The 25,479-nt window shown below is 45.0% G+C and overlaps 1 protein-coding gene across 2 annotated transcripts in view; it reads right to left on the bottom strand.

Annotated features, from left to right (window-relative positions):
* Nucleotides 1-25,479, bottom strand: part of LOC112562409 (G-protein coupled receptor 161-like) — an 80,448-nt gene that overhangs the window by 26,190 nt on the left and 28,779 nt on the right. The window contains exons 2-3 of one of the 2 annotated variants that reach the window (XR_003098857.1): nt 9,115-9,215; nt 8,074-8,533 (exon numbers count right to left, since the gene is read on the bottom strand). The gene's annotated coding sequence lies outside the window, so the exon portion shown is untranslated. Of the gene's footprint in view, nt 1-8,073; nt 8,534-9,114; nt 9,216-25,479 lie in introns of those variants that run through there. The other variant, XM_025235663.1, reaches the window with a different exon arrangement.

The following is a 25,479-nucleotide window of genomic DNA, read 5'->3' as shown; positions in this document are numbered from 1 at the left end:
GAACAGAGCTGCCAACTCGACCATCGTGGGCGAGAAGAGGAGGGAGGAAGAGCTTCATCATAAATCAAGTTATTACCTGGATTTTTATTCAGAAAACTATAATTAGGTGTGTTTTGTTGCTTCAAGGGCCGGTCTGTTTCCGGCGAAAAGCGACAACAAAATCTCGCACTGTAAAAAGAACCAAAAAAAATGAGGAGAAATATTCAAACCTCGTAATTTTATCTTTGTTCTGTGAAGTTTCAGAGGTCAGTACCTCGACACGTCATCACCACCCCAACTGACTCGGGTTTCCCCCTCCTGCAGATTTCCATAGATTTTGGCAAAGTTAACATGTCACGAAATATAAGGCAGACGAACAAACGTAAGGACAAAGAGATGAAAAACAAAACAAAACCAGCAGACAAAAAAAAACCAAACAAACAAACAAAAAAAACCCAAACAAACAAAAAACAAAGAAAATGCGGGGCTTTTGTAGCAATAAAATCACAGACCCAATAAAACTACAAACGTAAGGCCAGGGACGACCCGAGGGCCATCTAGCGGCTGCGACATTGGCCATCAGCACAAAGGTCCTGTGAGGTCCTGTGAGGTCCTGTGAAGTCCTGTGAAGTCCTGTGAGGTCCTGTGAAGTCCTCTGATGTCCTGTGAAAGTCTGTGAGGTTCAGTGATGTCCTCTGAGGTCCTGTTGTTGACGGCGGTTGACTGCCATGACAAGTGCACGTGCGTATACACATCTGTCCTCGTTAAGTGTTCACTGGGGAGAGAGGGTGAGCGCACGCATACTTAAGCTTGTATAGTCGCCTCAGTTACTGTGAATGTTGTGTTATACTATTATTATATGATGTGTGTGTGTGTGTGAGATAAAACACAATAGTTTATGTTGTCAGGTCTTTGGGCGCGTGCAAAAAGCTTGGTCGACTTATTAGAGGGAAAATGTAGAACACACAACAGATGTAGAATATCTGTAGAGTAGAGGAGCGTTTGTTTGTCGTTAAATATAACTTGGCAAGGTTGCACAGTATTGTTTCATTGTTTTTGGTTGGGTTTTTTTTTTTTTTTTTTTTGTTTGTTTGTTTGTTGACATCAGCATCAGTGTTGACAGCTATTCGGTCGAATGTCAGACATTTTCGGAACGAAACTTGTTCCCAGTTCTATCAGACATCGCAATCTAAAATGAACTCCTCCTCTTCGTGGATGTGACACAGACGGCAAATCTTGTTTCTGTTATTGTCAAAATATCTGAAGGCATGTGACACAATGTTCGACATTCCAAATCGAAGTCACACAGTTCATTTATGACTCCATGAACAACTAAATTGAAACACATCTCTCTGTGTTCTCTTCCTTCTCTGTGGGCGTCCTTCCTTTGTGCATCTTAAATTCAAATAAATTAATTTAAGAAAAGAAGTTCCGGCTGTATACCATCTAAGCGATTTCCAGTATTTTTTTAAACTAAATGTGAGTCTGTAAATTCTTATGTAACCTTTGTCTTCACGGTCACGTGTCTTGCCTCGCTCTCTCACCTGGCTGCCTGGGCCCTCACTTTGGGCCGCCAGGTGAGACTGTCGTGTCATCGTTTCTCTCCTCCTGGCACCCGACCAATGCCGGTAAGACGAGCTGCCACTGTTTCTGGAGACCAGTCAAGAAACCAGTGCTCAGCCACAGGGAGGGAGCGGGGGGGACAGGGCATTGAACCTGAGACAATTAATTAAACATTCATGACTGGACCGCGCGCAGCACTGATCGCAGTTTGGTGCGAGTGGTTGGGTGGGCCAAGCTCAGTTGTCTGGGTGCATCCCTGGTCCTGTGGAGGAAACATTTTGGCAGAGACACCACAGGTAGAAGCTGTGACCTCAGAGAGGGAGTTCAATGTATGGAGATCATGTAACAGGTAGAAATATCAACCTAGTGTAAGGGTATTTTGATATCTCATGACAGGTAGACACCCGTTTCAAACACTTGTGTTGTGATACCCTGTACCCATACAAAGCCGGGTGTATAATATCGTGTAACGGATAGAAACAAGTCACATAATAGGTACTTTGGTATATAGAAACGGAACAAACATTTTAAAACCCTCTCTCATGTCTGTACCACGTGACAGACCGAACTACCAGCTCATATTTTGATATTTTGATATTTTGATATCCCATAATATGTAGTCAACCGATTTCATGAAACATACAGCATCGTGACATCTTGTAGGAGCTCGACACGCCATCTTTGAATGACCGCCTAGGACTTGGACAACTCGTCCGAAGATAACAGTGTAGTGTATAGTATGCTCACAGTAGGTTCCACCATCACGTAAAGCCCACGTAATACAATGACTTTACTACGTGGCAAGAACAGCAACCACGCCGACACTCCAAACACCATCTTTGAATGACCACCAAGGACTTAGACAACTCGTCCAAAAGTCACAGTGTACTGTATAGTATGTTCACAGTACGTTCCACAATCACGTGACGCCACGTAGTGCAATGACCTAACTACGTGCCGTGAACAACAACCACGTCGTGACGGTTACTCTGTGGGTACAGCCGCACCTCGCTGGCCGCTACGTGGCTGGAATCAAGTGTAGAAGTCCTGGAGGTCTGTGGGGATCGATACCCAGGGCGGTACGCGACAGGCCAGCGGCCAAGTGTTTGCGGGGGGAGTTGGGGAGTGGGAGGGAGTTGGGGAGGGGAGGGGAGTTGGGGAGGGGGAGTTTCGGAACAGAGGTTGGCTGGATGGCGGATGGTGGATGGCGAGGCGAGGTGGACAGGCAGGCCAGGAGAAGCCAGCACAACTCGACACTAATTACCTCAAGACGTAGGACCACGTAGCCACAGCTGTCTCGGGTTTCTGCCTCACGTCCGATGTATCATTAGAACCGGTTTCATCTGGCTAGTCGCCATTCTAGTCACAAACGAGCGCCATGTTTTCCACCTTCGCACGTGGCACTATAATGTCACATGTCCTTTTATTGTATTCTTGGTATCGTTCATAGTCAAGACGTAGACGACGACGACGACGACGACACACACACGCACACTTTGTCTCTTTACTTTATCGTGGTTAATTAGCATGTCGCTGATTGGTATCACATACCATAGCTGCAGTGGAGGCGCTAGTGTACACCCGTATGTATGTCCCAAATCCAGATAAGTTGCTTGGTGTTCCTGAGGCGAGATCTGAACCCGCGACCCTCTATATTCATTGTCATGGTGACCAGCATTTCACTGAGGCTCCGCATCTCTTGCCCCTGCATACCACTCACCCACACACCTGGGGTACCTGTACCTGTACCTGTGCAACCTGTCACAGCACTGCACACACCACTCACCATCCAGTCACAGCGCCTCCCTGCCAAACTCCATCGTCTGCTGGACACTTCCAGTCTTCGTGTTAATTAAAACCCGGGTTTGAGATGTTAATGAGGCCAATACAAGGCAATAGTGTGCTGCCTCACACTTTATGTGAGAACACGATGAGCAGCTTGTATTTATTTCATCATCAGGCAGCAGCAGCAGCAGTAGTCGTCGAGAGCAGATGGGGTTCGGCCTCACTGCACGTGACATGCGGTCTTGGAGCACGTGGCCAGTGACGTACTGCTGGTCAGACGATGAAGCCTTTCGCGAGTGTGCGTGTGTGTGTGCGTGTGTGTGTGTAGGTGTGTGTGAGACAGTGGCGCCAGTCCATTTCACTGGGGCTGCAAGGGAAGTCAAGCAAACATCCTATTTACTTGCAAACTAAACATTTTTTTCTGGTTGTTGTTTTCTTCCTCTTTGATCTTGTTTTTGAGCACTCCGACTGAACCCGAGAGTGACTGAATGATTTAGAGACTGAACATTCACAGAGATAACAATCTCTTACTCCTCCTTCCCTCCTACACCAGCCTCTCTCTCTCACTCTTCGCACGCGTGACATGTCTTTATTCCGATCCACTCCTTTTTTCAACCGCAATAAAACGGTTTTCTCTTTAAGCGCAAACATTTAAAACTCCAAATACAAAAAAAAAAAAATGCAATCGCAGATTTAAGACCTTCCTACACGGCGCACGCACACAGGAAGCGAACCCCGCGAGTCAAAAGACATCCGTTGGATGATTTAACGCCGAGAAGACCGCCGTTAAGCCAACCGCCAGGTCCCCACTGACGTCACTCAGTCAGGTGATCAGAGAGGGGAACGTGATGGGAAGCCGTAGTAAGGAGGAATGATATTAAATTCTTACAACTCCTTTCGTTATTCGGGAAAATGTAGGCATGATGTCCTGTCATTTCATGTCATCTCATTTCACGTCCTGTCATTTCACATCCTGTCATTTCATGTCATCTCACCCCATAGACTGTCATTTCATGTCCTGTCATTTCATGTCATCTCATTTCGTGTCATCTCACGCCAAGGACTGCAATAACTCACGTCCTTGCACGACATCCATTATTCATTGAATGACATCGTAATTAAAATACTCGTCAGCGAAACTAAAAAGTAACAAACAGATGTGATGATATAGAGAAACAAAGCGACAGAAAATCTAAAAAAATTACAGAAATTCTTTCTTACCAAACAGAACATTGAGTGGAACATTCTAGACGTTCAAGTGCTTACCTACCTACACAGTCCATGGTTTCTGGACTCTCGTGTTTAGTCTTTTATTCAGGATCCGTTACACTCGTAATATGATTCCATTGTGTCTCTGTCAGTAAGCTCCAAACATAAATCTGAGATGGGCTTTGTGTTTTATTACTCTTGAAGTGGTGCCAGTGTTATTTATTCATTCCTAGGTGAACATTTGTTATAAGCTGATATTGTAGTCACACTACTGTGTTTAACTGCACCGGAAACTCCCATCTTCTGATGTCCTCCCGCTCTTCTCTGGAGGCGACAGCCAGAAGCTTCACCAGCCTTCCCGGCTCCTGGACCAGAACGAGGCCGGGTGGACGGTAGGTGGCCACGATGCACCCGGCATTGTTAACGATTAGAAGTGTGTTAACCCGACATAGAATACCATCATCTTGACAGACTACTTCACTGTTAGCCATGCAACTAGCCGAGCACACAGCCCCAGGTTGGCTTTGTCAGGACAGACAGGACCGCTGGCCTTGGGCAGGAGACAGACAGGGACAGACAGGGCTTCTGGACTGGGCGAGTATTTGCGGGTCAGTAAACACTGACTCCTGTCCTTGAATCGTCTTTATTGGATCAGGCCCATTCCATTTAGCCCCTTCTACTTAGGGGACTTATTTGATTTTCCACGCCACCTCCGGCGCCGTATTTTCTGACAGACTCAAAGAACGCCTTCTCGAGAGCCGTTAATCAAGATGCTCTAGAGACCACCCGGGCTCAGGGGAGGGACGGCTGTACTCTTATTGTGTGGGTGGCAGGAGGCTTTCTTCCTCCAGCCTCTCAAAGATCGCAGGTTATTTCTGCCATGAAGAGCAGAGGCAAGGTCGGGAGTAAAACATTTTAAGCACATTGGTGGCATTCGTCATGTTGCTCGACATTCACTGGCATCCTTCACGAGACAGCAAAGACCATCTACAGGCAGTCATCTACAGACGTGTATCGGCAGACAGAGTAGTTACAGTGAGCACAGCTCACGATGCTCAGTGCAGGTGTTAATTCACGATCAAATGGAGGCAGGTGGACAAGGAGGCAGGTGGACAAGGAGACAGGTGGACAAGGAGGCAGGTGGACAAGGAGACAGGTACATGTTCGGTGCACACACAGGTCTGGTAGACAAGTGGCATCAACACATCAGGCAGTTGACACACGCAGGTCCGGATTCCACCGAACTGGAGAAGCAGTCAGCAAGTACAACAAGAGGTCATACGATGACAAAATGTCAGAACTGGAGTAACTTGACGAAGGCGACACCTACAATGGCTGTAGAGACCCAGTCACAGAGAGCAAGCTCCCACAAGCACAAAACAATCCTGAACTAGGGGCAGGCAGGGGAAGAAAAAGGAGAGAGGATCAGCTGACATCCAAATTAATGAAACTCCACGGCCAATGACAGAAAGAAGAATGAGAAAAACGAATGAAAGCACTGACCCTAAAAGCCAAGGGACATTACTCTCCGTCCTTTCTGCCTCTTCAACACTTTCTCTGACCTTTTTTCCTCTCTCTCTCACCTCTACACTTCCCTCTTGACCACGTGACTACATTGCAACACAGCTTCAGATGTTGCTCATATCTCTGACCCAACTTCCGGTCTACCAACTTACTCAATCCAATGCTTTAATGCGGTAACAGTATGCATGCTGGGAAGGTCGTCTGGATGAGTCCCTAACGGGCTGGTGGCACCTGACTCATGAATGCAAAAGCCTTTTAATGGTGAGGTGCTTCACAATTAATTTTTTAACCGCAACTTGACAAATACAACCGAGCGGATGAACACACCAAGTTGATTACTAATGAGGTCAAGTGTCAAAGAGGTTTCGTGTCACCTGTCGGTTATTGGGCATTGAGTTGTCAAAGGTCCCGCTCATCTCGGTTAATTTTGTGTGTGGTGTAGATTAATGTGTCCTTCCCTGCCCTACCCTCCTCAACCCTCCGTGGGTCGTGTATCCCTTCAACAGATGGATCAAGCTGGGAGGTAAGCTGCGCCGACTGGGTCTCGAACCGGTTAGTTTGCCTTGGGTGCTTGCCGCAAGGTTAGTAGTTTTCCCCAGTCAACAACCAAACCCGAACTGATTAATTCTTTTTCGATATAAATACAACGACATATATATATACCGCAAAGATAGAGCTTGCTTCTTGCACAGACAGTGATGTTGATGTTTACAAACAAACAAACCACAGGACTGGGAGAGAAAGGACAGCCAAGTATCCAGACTTTCTGATGTCCAGTGTCTTGTTTACCTCGCGAGCGTCCACCTCACCACCGACTGGTTCCGTTCTTGACGGGACTCGCATCTCGCGAGATGGTTGTCTTCCGTTGCAGGCTCTTCCCATCATACACTGCGAGATACTATTTCCCGTATCCCGACCTTCGACCTTTACTAAAAATAGTAACTCGATTTCCTCCAATCATGAAAGGAGCGAGGTGAAGTTCGATACAGAAGATATTTGGTAACTGCCAGCAACTGCGACCCCCCCTGCGATGCAATCTCCGGGGAACACGGCTGATAGCCCGGGTTCGTGTTGGAGGGATATTGCTCGCAGCGCCACCATTTGTCGGGGAGCTGGGGGACAGAATTCGGGAGATTGGGAGAGAGGAATTAAAATTACAAGAAGAAGAACGCCGAGCATGCAAAATATATTTACTGTGTATGCCTTCATCCGCCTCCTCCTCCTCCTCCTCCTCCTCCTCCTCCTCATCATCATCATCATCATCATCATCGTTGTCGTCGTCGTCGTCGTCGTCGTTTCTAAGCAGATTATTACCAAAATCATTTTCTAAAAGAAGGACAATAGAGTCAATGAGCAGGAGTGGGCTTTGGCTGGCTGCCCAGGATGACACCAGGTGGCGCAAGCAATCAGATGGAAGCAGACTCCTATAGAGGAATGAGATGGTTTACGATATGAAATAGAGGCTGGGGGCCATGACGTTGTCGATGAGCGGGTCACTAGGCAACATCCGGGTCTGCAAGGTACAGGCACAGCGCCGCTAGTCATTGGCTGAGCCACCCTCAGCCTTTATAAGTGAGAGTATGTGTGGTGTACACAGCACTGGATGCAAACAACACTTGCAGGACTGTCTCAGCCCTCTTCCTCCTCCTCCTCCCCACAGCCCTCCATCACTGTTCTTTCTCCCTTCCCCCTCTCTCGCTCCCTCCTTTCTCGCCACACGCCGACTGATCAGCTTATCAGCTAATCATGGGACTAGGTTAGCAAACATTTCCGAGACCAGCCAAACGAAAATAGCTGTCAGATACAGTCTGACCCATTCCGGTCAGAGTTCCCGACCACCTGACCGAGATCTCGTGCTTGTGGCGCCATCGTGGACACTGGTCTTCGCATGGCCGGTCAGCGAGGCCGCCAGTAGCTACTTTGGTCGGTGAAAAAAAAACCCAGACAAATATTATTTCTTTTGGACGGAGAGATCTTTATTCATCTTAGTAAAAAGTCATCTCAAAATTTGCCATTTTGTAACAAAAACACACCATCATCATCAACCCTCTTCATCTTCGTCATCATCAGCTTCTTCTACTGACGATATTGCGTGGATGGCAGGTTCAGATGTGAACAAGTTCCAACAAATAAAAAAAACACCCGAAGGACGGCGGCGACTACAATATGGAGCCTGGCTGAGTGGCGCCATAATATCCATCCCACAAACCGGAAGTGCTGCGCTGCCGACAAAGACACTGCGGGTCAAGGCCGCGATAATGACCTCTGGTCCACAACGATGCTGGCTGCTGACAGCACGACACTGCACGCGCCTGCTTTATGGTGGTGGGGAGGTGGTGGTGGGGAGGAGAACGGAGGGTAAGGAGGCAGGGAGGACAGCAGCCCTCGGTACTACAGCATCAGCAGGAGGACACTGAGGTCTGCTCTCATCTTCTGACACACAGGAGTCTGGCAGACGAGTGGACAACCACACCTGCCAAATATTTGCATCAAATGATTGATGATACTCTTCTTGAGTTGTGCCCAAACCTACAGTGGTCCTTACTGTCCTCAGTTCCAACACTTCCATTTGCAGGTCCAAGAGGGTTAAGATTATTTGTGTGTTTTCAGAGAAAGAGGAATTGTACTGTATTTCAAAAAGCCATTTAGAATTTTATTATTATTATTATTATTAGTATTAGTATTATTAGTATTATTATTGCTTATTCAATGTCCTCTCCTGCTATTGGCGCATCGGGGAAGTCCAGTAAACGTGGAAGTGGAAACAATCCGGCATTGGTGATCGCACTCATATACATACATACTGTCAATCCCTCCCACGAACACACACACACACTGCATCACCCGGGTCATAAACGGATACATTCTGTTAAATATTTGAAAATGAATTTTTCGCTTTTTCCTGTAACGTAATAAACAGTCATACAAACCAGTTTCCGGTGTCGACACACACTTGACAATATTTGTCCTGTTAAAGACAATTAACCACGTGACACGACAGGGCACCCTCGTCCTCCAAAGTCAACAAACATTGCCTTGCATGTAGCTACTTACCCTAGAATGGCAGCAATGGCGGACACCGCGGCGTCCTCGTCTTCAAGTCCTGGCGGAAATGGAGGACCGGCGGTTGTCGCGGGATGGCCACGTCCAGCTCTCTGGGGGATCAGAAGACCAAACAATGTTGAACTAATGAAACTGCAATAAATCTTCTTCATCTTTCGCGTCCACAGTCATTTATGGTTCGCATTCCTAAAACCCATTTACCCCGCAGGTCAACCTACGCAAGGACGGGTACATCTGCTACCCGTATGTAACATTCTTGACCTTTTTGTTTTGTCCTTTTACCCAGCGGGTGGGTTATTTGATTAGTCTTTGGCCACAACTTTGTCCCTGATAAACTAATTATTATGAAGTTCGTGGTTGATGTAATTCAAGGGGAAGGAGCTCGGGTGTTGTGGAGACATCACAGACATTAATTAAACTCTCACGGGCAGTGATGTCCCTTCGCCTAAATGGCTTTAGTGTCCCTTCTCTCCTTGTGTCTAATCTTGTATCTAACATCGATCTGCACATCAGTTTCGTCATTTGATAGCTTCCTGTATGGATTTCAGTGCCTTCCTCTTATTTATTCTTTTACTGGACCTTCTTATTTTTACTGCCACATCTGAACTCCGACCAGCTTTCATTTCTATTACTATGTTTGCTTTCATTTTTCACTCTTGCAATCTTTACTACGCAGATATTACACAATGCCCTTTTCTAGAAGTCCGGGTATGCTGGTCATTGGATCAACTGTCGGGTAACTCGGGTGGATTAATTGTCACAATACAGGGCTGGAAGGTCAACCAGCAGAAGTCTGACCCCGGGGGGCAAGAGCTCAGTCACGCATTTCGGAGATGATGGAAGCTGAGACGTTAATGTATCCCAGCCCTCGTTTTCTTTCGTTTTCTTCTACTGTACAGGTGACTATGTGACACGGAGCACGACTTGCAAAATAACTGTACAACTGTCTCGTGACAATTGTTATTGGGACTACTTCCAGTGGTGGTGGCCATGCAGGCTCCATTATTCTATTTTTCTTTCCCACCAGATATGTAGTTTTGTACTTTCTCTGTTACAAACTTCCCTAAACCTTAACTTCCACTGCTACATAAATTACACACAGACATATATATATATACACACAGAGGAAGACAACGATAAAATAATCGTTATCAACAACAACACCATCGCATAACAATCGTTATTATCTAATTTTTGCTACTAATAAAGTTGAATTAATATGGTTCTAAATGAAAGAGAGGAGGAAGGAAAAGAAGTAGAAGAAGGAAGGAAGAAGAGACCTGCAGACAGTCTATATCCTACATACAGAGTGTCTATCTTCTACGGGCCAAGTGTACATCTTCTACATATCTTCTACAAAATCGAGTAGTACAATAACATTAGAAGTATTACTAGTAGCCTTTTGTTTTTGTTTTGTTTTTGTTTTTTCGAGGGAGTGGGGGGGGGGAACATTAACGATGTCAGAAAATTTCTCCCAATCACTCGAAATGCTGGCAATGACCGAGATGTTCCCCACTTTGGAAGCCTTGGCGGCTCCACGAGCCCTGCGGCAACAATACTGGTATCGGGGGGACACACAGGCTTCACAAGCCACTGAAGCTGAAGACAGTAAGAATAAAAACGAGACAGTAAGGGGACAGACAGACAGAAATGGGAGGGTAAAAAAAAAGTGTGTGAAGAGAGCAGAAACGAACAACCTTGACTACAATGCAAGCTGGTCCTCGTGCAGAAATGTTTTAAAATTCTGAGGCTTGGCTTTAAATAGAAGAAAGATACAGAAAGTGAGCTTTACTGCGACATTCAGATTGTATTTTGAGACTTTTCTCTCTAAGCTGGGAACCAGGGTGTTCTTTCATGTGGGGAAACACTCAATGTTTACATAAACAGAAGAAGAAATGAAGGAAAGAGTTGGACAAGCGACGAAACACAACTGCCAACGTTCATGTCAACATCTTCCAGTCTTTGACAACAAAAAATATTTGTTTGGCAAAGTCTACTATCGAAAACAAACTAAAAATTAATTAGCATAATGCTCTTTCCTACTCTCTCGTTACTGAAGGTTCATAAATTTAAATTATTTTCGAACGAGTCGGTTTTGTTTTCGATAAACAAAACTTTGAACACAAAAATTATAAAATGTCCCTTGAAAAGTGGTCCACACTTTCTACCTTTAGGTGGCTAATGTAGACATGATATTTCAGGACTGACGGACACCAGGTGAGAGGTGGAGACAACAACAATGGCATCATTCAAAACAAAACAAAAGACACAACATCACAACATAATCAGAAATGTCTATTCTCGACAATCTAAACACATTGATAATTTTTGGTGATTTGTGAGCTTAGACGAGTTTAGTGTTGGATTTGGACCCTCAAAGACTGTCTGGGTGGTTGTTGAGATAATTAAGTATTCAAAGTAAATAAAGCTGTCGGTAGTTCCGATGCCATGTCATTCATTTCTTGCTGGAAATAACCAATAAGATCGAAGACGATGGACGACAAACATGTGAGAAATAAACAATATAAACCATGGCGCCCCTTGCCGTCAACAAATATTGGCCTAGACGTGGAATCAAGCATCCACCCGGGCTGACCATGTTGATAATATTGGTAAAATAAACCATCCAGAAGGTCCACCTTCTCTCCTCTTACACTCACACCCACTTGCCATCCTCGCTCTGATTATTCCTTTCATTAAGTTGTTTATCCGAGCTGAAAGAACATCGTAGTTTCGCCCACATATGAGATTGAATCCCGAATCTTCGAGAGGTAGATGTTGTGATTTCTCCTCCACCGCAAGACAGACAGTCGCCCGTGAATCCACCCAGCCCTCCACCCCTACATCACGGAGAATTACACACCCAGTCAGTAAATAAACAACTGAAAATGTTTCAAGTGGTCAACTGATGTACAAGGATACATTCATGGACACGAGGAGAAAACTCTGTAAAGTTAAGCCCCCAAAAGACGAGAGAACCTGAATGACCCATCAAGCAAGAAATAGTTGAACTTTGACACGAAACCCTGACTGGCTGCTTGCTTCGTGTCGTCAATGACAGGGTCGCACTTGATGTTCAGAAAAAATAAAGAAACACTCCGGTAATTGCATTATTTACACAAAACTAAGTGCTAGAAATTGTTTCGAAAGAAGGGATGGCGAGGAATAATGGGGGACGAAGTGACAGGAGGCGCGGAAATGTATGACCACTAAATACAGCAAAGTGCCGCCTGCCCCGACATTGGAGTCGACAGAAGAGAGGTAATGGCACAGCAAGGGGCACAACTTCATGAAAGGGAGGAGGAGAGGGAAGATGTGGACAGAACGAAAGTTAGGCTAACGACCACGAAAGCTAAATATAACTCAAAGAACAAATACACGAGGAAGGTTGATGATGGACGAGTTGGCGACACTCGTGTCCACCGCTGAGCCACAAGGTGGAGGTGAGGCAGGCAGCAGCCTCTCAAACAACCGAGAGACTCAAATGTCACATCTGTTGCTCTTTGTGGCAGAAAAGAAACAGTTGTTGGACAGTTGGACATTGCAGACCACACGCACGAACACTTGGAGCTAAAGGACAACAGGTAGCAAGATGCCAGCTCGTTGCTAAAGATGGTGACGATGAGGGTGAGCAGTCTGTGACTGAGTAAATCTTCGTACAAAATGTTGTTTCAACATATATCGCGAACACTCACCCCCGCTTCCGTTCTCGAGATACACGCCTACAAACATCACCAAGCAGCGAAGAAGGTCCAAATGGTGACGTCATGTTTGTACAAAGATACACCTAAAGACCATTGGCTGAAGCATTCACCAAGTAAACGTATCAATGGACAATTCTGAAATCTGTTTGTGACCTGTATGCATGGACAAAACCTTGACTCAGATTTACCACCAACTTGTATTACTGGACTGCTGGCAGACGATTTTTTCTAGTTAACTACTAAACGAGGCATGAGACTACAAAACTTCCGGTTTATTCACATTCTTTGTTTAGGCTCGCCGAGACTAACAGCGGAGGACTTGACAAGAGTTGGTCTCGGCAGACGGCAATCCACCTGCACACGTCCATGGACTTACTCAATCACTACTTTACATTTTATGATTAGTTTTAGCCATGAACCTGATGTTGAGCGAGACATCTCAATCCAGCCCTAAAGACAACATTGTATTTTTGTTGTAGCAGCTCATCGGGTAAAAAGAAAAGACCGTTAGCACTTTACTCAGTGTGCTCGCCATTGTTCAAGAAAAGCAATCATGAAAACCCATTTCCGGAAGACGAATGGTGTGATGTCAACATCCTCAAGTTTGAAGAATTGCAAAGTAAGCTCGATGTACTCGATTCACACACAAGAGACATCAAATAAGATATAACTTTTTTATTTGTATTTAAACTCCAGGTTTGCGTACATTAGGTAATTCGAGCTTCATTCTATTTATTATCGAGATGAAAATGTTCCCATTAACAGGTTATAAAAGAAAAATGTTGGGTTGACACCAGTTGCAATGGCAGTGAACTGTGACTCGCTTGCCGTGTCCGGAGAAATAAATGTGCACAGTGAAGCCATTCCTCTCCATCCAATGTTTGTCTTTTTTCAAATTTTATTTTTCCTGTTAAATAAAGTATTCGTCACAGAGAGGTGGGAGATGTTATATGGATATTGTGACCTTTGACCCACTGACCTAGTCCGGAGTAGGGCGCACTAACTACTGGCCTACTTGAGTCACCGAGTACATGGAATGGAAGTCTCCAGAAAGTTGGAAACTTGGAGCTGACAGAAACTTGCAAATGAGAGGAGGAGCCTAAATATTTAATGAGAAGCTCGGGCCGCGATATTGATTCCAGCCCAGACTTTGGAATTTTGAAATGACAGACTGAGCTTGTACTCTAGTGTTCACGTGATCTGATTTCTGTGACGTGCTTGATGATAATTACACTAATTACATCTGACATTACTTATGGAAAAAATCCCGTCAAACCTCTGTTTATATCCGATTCCGACCTCGGCAAAGCCTCGGAATGCGTTTTCAGAGAAATATTTCTGGAAACAAACTGTCGAATGCTCGCAGTGACTTGGATTTTCGACAGCAAACCAAAGTGGTTCGTTCCTTGCACCGACCGGCTCTTGGTTTTCTCCACTGTGTCTTTCTCACTCACATCTGATCCGACATCTTTTCCTCATCGCCATCTACTGGTCGTTTTCCTCTGTCGTCACTGTCATCGCAAAACTGCTCAGTCAGCGCGATAACAATTCTCTGATAATCCGTCACTCAGAGTTTGTATGTATCAACAATATCATGGAACTTGTACCCGTTCAAAAATTATTTTTTCATTTTTATTATGTTTGGCATCCTGCAACTTGGCCCGCCGTTATCCGCCATTACCATCATGACGTCATCGTCAACGCGTCACGTGCTGGTGACGTCAAGACATGGGAACCTGTGGGGCTCTACACACGTGACTTGCAGGCTCATTCTAATTTCTATTTAGTCTATTCGAGATGTAGGTCTTTTTTCTTCCAAGCCGCTTCTCCCGCCCGGTCCGTGACACCGTCGGCCATTTGGAGAATGATGGCGGCGGCTCGTGTCGACATAAATCACGGAAATAAATATTTCCCACAGGCGCGCCTCTTCCTCCTCGGAGGACAACACCAAGTGTAACTGGAGGAGTTTTGCACAGCCCAGCGCGTGAGTGTGTAACTAAACAGTTGTGTCGGACCTGACCGATTGAATCCGCCACCCGCTGTGTTCAAAACCGGACAGAAAGACGCAGGACAACCTATTTCGGGCCACCAGACCTCAGAGGATTGTCTTGGACAAGATTTCAGCTCCAGACTGACAAAAAAGTGGATTTCGTTCAGCGTGGAATTTTGTTTTTGTTTCTGTTTCTGGTTTATATTTGTTTACCGAGTTCTTTACACGTTATTCTGACAGTCATTTACTTGGCGTGCGTGTTAGTCAATCTCTATAAGTGACATCCAGTGAAAGATTTCAAAAGAATTTTTTTCTCAGTAAAATTGTAAAGAAAAAGGATTGAGGTTGGAAGATAAGGTGTTTGACTGCAGCTAGCATTCAATGGACGTTGGTCAGATCACCCTCGGCGCAGGAGAAAACAAAAGCGGAGATCACATTTTGCTTGACTACCCGGCGCATGGAAGTTTCTGTTGATCTTTTTTCATCCTGACCATCTGAAGAGCAAGCGAGGCCTGGAGAGTTGGCTAAAAACGAAGAACCGTTTAAGAAGGACCGTTGTACCTTCCACCAGCCATTTCCTGCTACAAATGTTCAGAAACCGTTGTAAGTTTCCACAAGAACTCAGATTCTTGAAAAGTCTCAAGACTGGAAGACGACGAGGAACTGGAAGATACACTTAAAATACACAATGGCAGTTTAAAAGGTAAAACTTTCACTTTGCTCTTCACACGAGCGACTGTAAGAGATGTTGAAGGTCCGTGCAATGACGCCCACGTCAACAAAACGAAGGAAACGCGAAACTAAATAGGTGTCGCCACTTGTGGCACCGGAAGGGAAGGGGAGAGAAGCAATAAACATAAAGTTGCGAGGATGAGTGCGGACATGCATTGGAGTCTGCCAAGCTATTCCAAGCTTCGTGAGTATCAATCAACCCACCGGAACCGGCCATTGCATCTAACGGCTGCTGGGAAGCCTGTCTGCGCAGCGGTTGTGACGTCACACAAGCCCACCGTTCTTCTGCCGTTTGTTGGCAATGAACATGGAGGGTGGCTGTAAAATTCCCTTTATTTTGCTCGCGCCAGCTTACGGTTCACGAGAGCAGCAAAGCCCATGTGTGGAGAGGCTTGACTTTCTAGGGAAACGGCTCTCAGACATGCATCCCTTTGGTACGGTGAGCCACTCGTGCTGCAACTGCAGGACATGGCGCTGAGGTAGCAGGAGAAAAGACCTTTACATATATCAGCAGTGTCGTGCTCAGGATTGCTGGTGTCCTTTTGTTAAGCTGCCGGTAATTTCCCTTATTTATTGTCTGCCCCACAAATTTCATTGTCAGGTTCACAAGGTGCTTACATCGGAGCGTGCCAAAAAAAAAAGAAAAGAAAAAATAAATAAAAGAAACAACAAAAAACATTTTTTTTTTTCAAAAAGCAAGACTGGTGAAGATAAAAAGCTATAAGCAATAAGACCCATCGTGATCAATCAATTTTCGTCAAATCCATTTATCTTTCCGTCAACTGAATTTTGTGCGAGAAACCCTGTATTTGTCCCCAGTGACTGTGGCGCTGACCAAGGGTTCAGTCATAAACATCACACGACAGTCGCTACACTGGCAGGCAGACGACATGCTTTCACCATTACATTCCATTTAAATAACGGTCGTGCTATTTTCCAGGAAGGAACAGGAGTCTTGTACAATATCCATCCTCACCATCGCCACAATCGTAGATGAACTGTGTAGATGTCGAGACAGCAGAGAACTGGTTTAGTTACACTAAGAATGAAGATCAGCTGTAGACTGTGAACAATATACAGGAATCGGGACCGACCGAAGACGACTGGTCTAGTCACACAGTGTTTGTATCGAAGACTAGTTGTCGATGGTCTAGTCACACCATCTGATGCTCTTACAGAGACAACAGCACTCACCCTCAGGGGAGATCATCCTGAACAAGACACCAGCTGGGCAGATAATCCCTCCCCCGCCAACTCCAGCACCATTGCCTGGTGGACACAAGCTCTACCACCTACTTCACCAGCAACTACCCTCCAAGATTCTATCTGGGCTCAGAGATGGCGGATACTTTTCCTCCGGTTACAGCAGCAACAGAAATGTCGACATAAGCAGCCAGGAGGTAGCGGCAACCAACTAGTGGAGGATAATCCAAGATGCTGTCCCAACAGGTACAGGACGCGTATCTTTTATTCCTGAACGATGAAGCAACTTCGGAAGCCTTCGGAAGCGTGATGTCAGCGACCTTGCACACTTCCCTTCTAAGCCAACCTCCGCTTCACTCTTTGAAAGCTATGAAACTTGTTCTGGGGGACTAATTCTACAATTTTTAAATACTGTGAAGGGTGGCATAAAGTGAATTGCGACAGGCAAAATAGCTCAAGGCCTTAAACTGATGACAGGTCAAAGTAAAATCAATGAGGACCCATGCAACACAAGCGAGACGATGTTTCTACAAGTACGTTAGATTGCAAAGCTTAGTGAGCTTCGCCTGTGTAGTCTAGTGGTTAAGTGTGATGCCTGATGGTTGAAAGTAGGTGTGTTCGAAATTTGGGGTGGCGATCGTTTTTATTTCGCTTTGGAATGCTTTTCGTTTGATGTGATACTTATATTTTTGAATCTAAAACTTATGAAAGTAAAATTTATTTATTTATGAATTTAGGCGGAATACCATAGTGGTTTATCAGCAATTATTTAATGCTGTTGAATCTTCTACAAAATTGAGTAAAGAACATTTGAGAACATTAAATCACTTTTAAGACTATACGCAGCTTGATTACACGACTTCTCTGGGCAATCAACAGGTTTTAATGAAAGGCTTGATAGAAAATTGATCATATTAGAGAACGAAAAACATTCCAAAGCAAAATGAAAACGATCGCCACCCCAAGTTTCGAACACACCTACTTTCAAACATCAGGCCTCACACTTAACCACTAGACTACACAGGCGAAGCTCACTAAGCTTTGCAATCTAACGTACTTGTAGAAACATCGTCTCGCTTGTGTTGGATGGGCCCTCATTGATTTTACTTTGACCTGTCATCAGTTTAAGGCCTTGAGCTATTTTGCCTGTCGCAATTCACTTTATGCAACCCTTCACAGTATTTAAAAGTTGTAGAATTAGTCCCCCAGAACAAGTTTCATAGCTTTCAAAGAGTGAAGCGGAGGTTGGCTTAGAAGGGAAGTGTGCAAGGTCGCTGACGTCACGCTTCCGAAGGCTTCCGAAGTTGCTTCATCGTTCAGGAATAAAAGATACGCGTACAGGACATGGTGCGATTGGGCTCTGACGATAGATGCCAATCAATGTCGGACACAGCTTCGACCAATAAAAAGGCAATAACAGAATACTGCTTCCACGGGAATTGTCAACCCCGAGTCCTGGGGGTACCTTACGGAGACTAGAGGATGCAACACAGAGGCTATGGTCATAGTATACTCTCCACTGTCAATACCCTTCTAATTTCGGGTGGCAATAACTCTGTGTTATAACTCTGTGCCTCACTACACTCAGTCTCCTGGTGCTCTCAATCAAATATGTTCTTCTTGCCTTAGACAAACGTCAGGAGCTTTGTCTTCAGAGCGACGATTGCATAAACATTTTTTTTTTTTTTTTTTTTTTTTTGTTAACCATGATTTGTTTTGACATAACTCACCCCATCGTCTTATACACACCATCTTTGTGTCCAGTTTTTCAGTTAATCAAATCAGAGAGTTTCTTGTTGCTGGTTACCACGGAGGACAATGCCACGAGCTGGTTGTTTATTTGTCTAACCATAGGTTGTTATGTCTCACACACGACACTCACAGTGCTGCCACCAGAGACCATGACTACAGTCGACTGGTGACTGACAAACTGATTGTGTGAACTGCCACAACCTGGCTTCTAATGGCCATCAGCACGAACAGGAAGAAGAGGAGAAGAAGAGAGTTCTCATGCTGACAGAAGTGAACCTTCTCAACCTAACTGGCTTGAAGATTGGGGAAATGAATGAATATCCAAACTAAATACCAATGACTATGCAATAAACTCAAGTATTTATTTCCGGTCCATCTTCGACCTTCTGTGGTCTGAACTAAGGGCTCACCTTGCTGCCAGACAACTTGGCGACATGCTAACAGGTGTTCTCGGCAGATTGCCGGCAATCCATTCTATTTATAGTCTATGTCCCGACTGTTGTATGCCAACAATTCACTTATCTCTTTCGTCATCAAGACGGCATTGCACTAACATCTTTGTCGAGTCATCGATGACGAGCTTTGCCTGTGTCTCAGCGCATACTGAAGTCTCGTTACTAGAGGCAAAGGTCAAGCTGTACAGTGGGGGGCCCACTGCCCTCCTTTCCTAGCACGGAAATAATATGAACTGTCTGTGATAAATGTTGAAACTAAATAAACCAATCTAATAAATTGAATGATTTCAAGATATGGAGGCGAAATGAATACCAGAAATATTTTTTAAAAGTAGAAGTTGCTAAAGATAAGTGTAAACGGGTTGATTATGCTAATAAGATATTAGGTCATGATGAAGATGATGATGATGATGATGATGACGATGATGATGATGATGATGGCTAGGTGTAACAGGATATAAAGGTAGCCCAGCTTCTGACTTTCTACCTGCAGTGAAATCCGAGGCGAGTCGCATCAAGCCGTGGGCATAAAAATCGAGAAGACAACGACTGTTGTTTTTGACAGAGCAAGAAACTTTCATCTACACCTGAGGATAAACCGGAAACGTCTGACGCCAGCAACACAAGTGCTTACCCCCGGCTGTTTACTTCCTCGTGAATATAAACTCGAGTTCAAGGACAATAGACAATAGACAATGTGTAAGTGTGTGAGTGTGTGAGAGGGAGAGAGAGAAAGTGTAAGTGCGCGTGGGTGTGCGTGGGTGTCTCATTAGTTGCTCGTGCACATCGCTAACCACCGACAAAATAGATGTCAGTGTAAATTTTGTCCACTTTATACCTTTGTCCTGATTTCATGTAGGTAATGATGAACCACATAAAGACACTCGAGACTTCAGACAAACAAAGTTGCTAGAGGACTGGCACTGACCGTGACGACTGCTCAGTCAACCTGATCTGCTCCTTACTACATCGCAAACCGATTACAACAGACTGGCGACCTAGTAGCACACTGACCTAGTTAAGTGGTTCAGTTGACATGATTTTTTTGGGGTTTTTTTTTTACCTTGCGAGCATTTTGCAGTATGATCAGAAGAGGAAAGGGAGATAAAAAGGAAATGAAAGCGGAAGCACCCCGGGGAATGCCCCTGACGGCCAGTAGGTGTCCTGTCAAGGAAGGCATCCAAGATGAACTCAAACCAAGACTTTAAAATCCTCAGGTCAACAGCGATTTACTCTTGCAACTGCACTCGAGGACTTGGCCCCGCCATCCACCCCGGAGCCAGACATCCTCCCCGTGTTGACTCACGTCACGTGAAGGCAGAACAATACACTGTAGCACAATGGAGAGAAGGGTGAAGGTGGAATTCCCAGTCGTGGACGCCCCCATGGACGCCCGTGTCCATATCAGGAATTCCGTTGATTGTAGCTTCTGGAAGCTGACGTGCAGAAGGTCAGCAGCCTAAAGGTCAACGCGCATGCGTATAAAGGTTTGTTGTACTCGGAGGACAAGCACGAATGTGACTCAGAGTGTGACTGACATGGACAAGTGACATTTGAGGGAATATGTCAGCGCCTCGTCCTGTCCTGGACAGATGTAGGGGGTTGGGAGGGAAGGAGGAAAGGCTGTTCCCTCAATAACCTTGGAATACCCGCCTTGTCCTCGACCTCTGACACCAGACAAAGCTTCTGGTCTTTTCTCCACCACCGACAAAAGAAAACCACACAAAGGGTGGCATGGGCGGCATTTGTCGTCACGTGTACAGACTTCCTCCTGATGATAGCACCATCCTAGTAAATGTCACTAATTGTTTGGAAAAGGTTGTTTTCAGCCGTTAACCGGTTCCTGGGGTCTTTGACCTGCATTTCAGGGTCCGGAGTTATTGAATCAGACGAGAGCTAGGTACTGCAAAAGAGAAGAAGAACAAAGAATTCTCTTCTGTCTTCGAACCTCCTGAGCGGGTATCAGCCCTTAGCGGAAATCGCGCATTAAGCTGAGTGAACACGTGACATACTCACACGTCAGCATCTCAAGAACAGACTTTGTCTGGAAGCTTCCAGAACGAGGAAGGACCCAGCCACTAGGGGACCGCATGTCATCGACTGACTGCACCTCGTGTCAACGACAGGACGAGTTAGCGCGTGCACGTCATCGACCTGCAGTCTGTGGGGTCACGTGACAGCGGTGCTAACGAGAGTTCCCCGTGTGGCGACGGAAGAGAATATTGCCAAGCTGAGTGAGTTTGTATGTGAGGCTGGTAATGAGGTATGAAGTGTTATTATGTATTATTACCTTCCCTGACTAGATCAGTCCAGCACTTTAAGGAAAGGAGGAAGTGAAATGGCGATGTTAGATAATGTAGTCAATATACTCCTCACAAATTTACTGCAACCTGAAACTTTGATGTTGCATGATAGCACAGCTAACATTCTGGAGAGACAGAGAGAGAGAGTGGAAGAGTGCACCCAAAGCCTCGCTGTCGTGCAACAAACGCAAAAGAGAGTTTCCTCCCCTGAGAAACATGGCGACGACACAAGGAGGAAATAAAATGAAGGAACACGGTTCGAGGGCGAACAGGCAGACAAGTGGAAGCACCAGACGGAAAAAAATCGAAGTTTCTGACGTTTTGTGGTCGAGTTCAAGACAGAAAATAATCCCGTGCTTCTGTCAGGAGCTGTACGGTGGTGAAGCCAGTACCAAAGGGTTTTAATTACTAACTAACCAGGTTACCTAACTTCGCTCCGCTTGATTTCTGATGCCAACTTTTCCAGCTGTGATTGTCATCAACTTTCTGATGTCGCTTCATTTGAGTTGAGTCGACTTTATTCATGCGACTTGTGTTCGTAGGGAAACAGGGGACTCCTGATGTCCCTTCCCAAACTTGACAGGTTAACATTTCGTCTCTAGCAATTGTGGTAGGAAGTATCGAGAGGAGGAGGGGAGGTCAAAGCTGCGGTTGTGCCAGTCGTTAGGTTTTTTTTTTCTCTTCAGTCTCTGTCTCTGTGTCGGGGTTGGGGTGGACGGGCTACTCTGCCAGCCTGTTGTCTAGGTTTGCTCTGTATACTAGACTAAGTTGAAATTTCCTCTTTGTAATAGCTTTTTCCTTTGAAGCCACCTGTAACATCTTCGAACGCAGTAAATAAGCATGCAAGTAAACATACTCCTGGAAAAATAGTTTCATAAAACAATTTCATAACCGAAGCATGGACAAAGGAAGTGGACTCCTGCCAGAGTTGGAGAGAATCGGAAATTCGCTGTGGATGGGACTAAGTGTCAACCGCCGCCAGCCCCCAGGTGTGGAACACATGCACACAGACAGATATGGCCACAATGCATTTATAAGAACAAACATGGCTTCAGGTTGATTGAGAAAGTGCAGAGTCTTACAGAAGAAATATTTTCATTCTTTCTGAAAATTCAGAACTTTTTTTTTTTTTACTTCGTTAGTCCAGAATTCTGGTAAGATTCTAATCTTCAAAGATTTCTTCTTGGTGTTGACAGCATTTGTACATCTTTAGAGACAACTGTCAGATGACCTTATTGTCTCTTGAAAGTTCTCATCAACTTTGTGAATTATGTTCAGATGTGACTAATATCTCGAAAAAAGAGAAAATTACTGGTGACACGGGGAGAGGTCAGAGCAACCGATGACAGAAGCAGGCGATGGTATTCTCCACAGACCTTCAGCTGCTCACAGTTCTAGAATCTTCCTCAACAAGGACTGTGTGTGGCACCTTGTTTACCTCCAGCCGGTGTAATAAAAGTTATTTTCAAGGAGTTTTTGTCAACAGAAGTACATTTGCAGACCAGGTAATGCTAAAAAAGCTGCCGGCGGTCATTTCCCACTTTTTCTGCAACAAGAAATTTCTGCAGTCTAGTGAGCTGAGAAAAAAATTGATGCCTCTAAGGAAATTATGGGAAGTTAAAAAATGTCAGACAGAAACCACCTGAAGTGGATCCGTCTAAACAGAATTAAATCTTTGCTCGGTGCAGACGGAATCTTGGATTCGTTGGCTTTGGATGCCGAGAAAAGATTGTCAGTCTTTTAAAATAAAGTTGTCGAGGTTTTAAAAGTTCTAAAATTGTCCTTCCATCAACGACGAGAAACTCGCTTTTAATGGCGACAAGGAGGAGAAATTAGAAAGGAAGGAGGGTGGTTGATAACAACGACGACGACGATGACGATTGTAACGATTGCTGAATCAAAACTGAAAAAAAAACAAAACTATACAGAGTAGATGTTGAGATGGTGTTGAGATGGTAAAGCTGTTGGTTGGAAGTCGCAGAGAAGGTCGTGAAAGGTAAGGAGAAATGTGAATAGTGGATTTTAAAAAACTATAAAAGAAAGGACTGGCACAGTTTCCAGACAGCGCCATTTATTTCCGTCATCACCTGCCGGACAGGAGCAGAAGATGGAGGACAGAAACCAGCAAACTGTCCTCCTTTGATTAATAAAGCTGCCAGCGCCGAGAGTAACGGAAAAACGGCGAGAAGCCTAATCATCCTCATCATCGTCGGCATCAACAGCAGCTGCTTGGCCAAAGGTCGACAGTAAACTCGTCTTCCAGCATCTGCACCGTCAATAGGACTGCGCGCGCAGACGGAAATCTGACTTCCGGACAGGTCAAAGCCAAGGTGTACCGACCCTCAGGGCTGCTAAGTGAACTTCGCAGTAAAATACCGTGTGAAGATGAAACCCAAAGAGGAGAGAGGGAGGAAGGTAGTCAACCCTCCCGTGGTGTGGGGTGGAGGGGAAGGGTCTGGCGCCAAACGCTGATTCATCAGACATCATCCATGGTGCGCTGGGTGCGGGTTTCACAGGGTTCACCCGTGATTTTGTGGGTGGAGAGGTCAGTCTGAGTGGTGTGGGTCATTGTGTGGTGTTGTCATCTGTGAATGTTGTTTGTATCAAATATCTTTTAATTTTTGAGAAAGTGTTTGCTTTGAGCGAAATGCGGTCAGTGCATTTGCTAGTTTGCTATGCAAGAAGATACAGAGGGCGAGGACTTACTGTCGGTTAGTATGATCGCACAAATAACCTACTTCCATTAGTTCCATATGTTTTGTTTGTTTTCGTATTTTGTTTGTTTGTTTGTAGTTTATTTATTTCATTGATTTCTCTTTGAACAAGATATTAAAGCCTCCTCTAAGATCTTGGATACGTGAAACATCTTTAAGATCGTGTCCATGACTGGTTGCCTGGGGTCTTATAAACAGCACAATGTAGACTCTTTTGACTTGTCTTCCCTCTGCCCTTGTGGGTCTCGACAGTCCGTGTGATGGCGGCCTTGCCAAGCGGAAATGACCCTAACGTCCTCCTGAATATTGTCTACAGACACAAACATCCCCCTGCCACTTCCCCGATACACTCACAGCGGCTTGGGAAGATGGAAACAACACTGAACAAGAAACACAAGTCATTGAACAATTACTCCCCCGGTTATCGCAATCACAAGAAATTATATACTATTAATATCATAGATAAACTTATAATCATATTAATCACATTCAAGGTTTGCAAGTCAGTGGGACAAAAATGCTGTTGTGTATTCTTTGATTAATGCTTTTGTTTTGTAGTAGTCTTTCTATTTACTTTCTTTGGATGGAGGGATAGATGTCAGAAAACATAACTTCTTTTTCTGTTCCCCTCATCAAGAGTTATCATTTCTCTTTCTCGGCTCCTCTACCTTTGAATCACATCTTAAAACAATATACTCTTCCTCCCTTGAGGGTAGGTGTCCCCCTTCTTGTTCCCTCATCCTCCGGTTCCTACCCCACTAACTCACGAACAGAAAACTGATCCCGCAGTACTCAGCATGGTTTTCTCGTTTCCAACGTATCTTGAACCTCTTTAGAGTATAAAACTCAACTTCCGCTCAAGGCTAAATAAATAAACATTTGATTAAAATTTCGAAATGCGCGTTTCTTTTTTCGGCAAAAGTCCAGGTGTTGTGCAAACACTTGAAACAAAAAACCATCTACAGGACAATGATTCAGCGCAGGCAATAAAATTTGAAACATTTCAAAGATCAGGGGTAAATACTCTGCGTCTCAGTATTGGCAAATCCACAAGGGCGGTAACTCGAGATATTCACCTTCAGCCAAAGCCTCACAAGTGTGAAGAAATCGTGTGTGTGTGTTCGATCCCGCCCATGCATATTATTGTTGAGAAGAAAAGATCAGTTGATGCTCCCCGTGACAGACCAAGGACGGAGGAGCACGCGCGAAACGCGAGCTGCAGTGACGCACGCGCTACGTCCTCGGGTGTCCACCCTGAAGTCTCGTGGCGCAGCTGACGTCTCGCGTGGTCTGGAGGCGTACGCTTGATAAATAATGTGTGTTGTCGACTCATTTTCAGGAGACCCTCAGTTGTGTTTTTATGTATGATTCGGTGTGATGAATGTGCTTATTTTTGTAGACGTCTCAAGTCAAGGTTTTCTTGAAAAAAAAAAAAAAAAAAATGAAGGTTGGATCCGGTGTCGGCCCTGATGTCGTCAGTCCATCCCGTGGGCGCAAACGTTA

Source organism: Pomacea canaliculata, linkage group LG4 (genome assembly GCF_003073045.1).
Source record: "Pomacea canaliculata isolate SZHN2017 linkage group LG4, ASM307304v1, whole genome shotgun sequence".
NCBI classification, from domain to species: Eukaryota; Metazoa; Mollusca; class Gastropoda; order Architaenioglossa; family Ampullariidae; genus Pomacea; species Pomacea canaliculata.
This window is presented reverse-complemented; position numbering and strand designations above follow the sequence as displayed.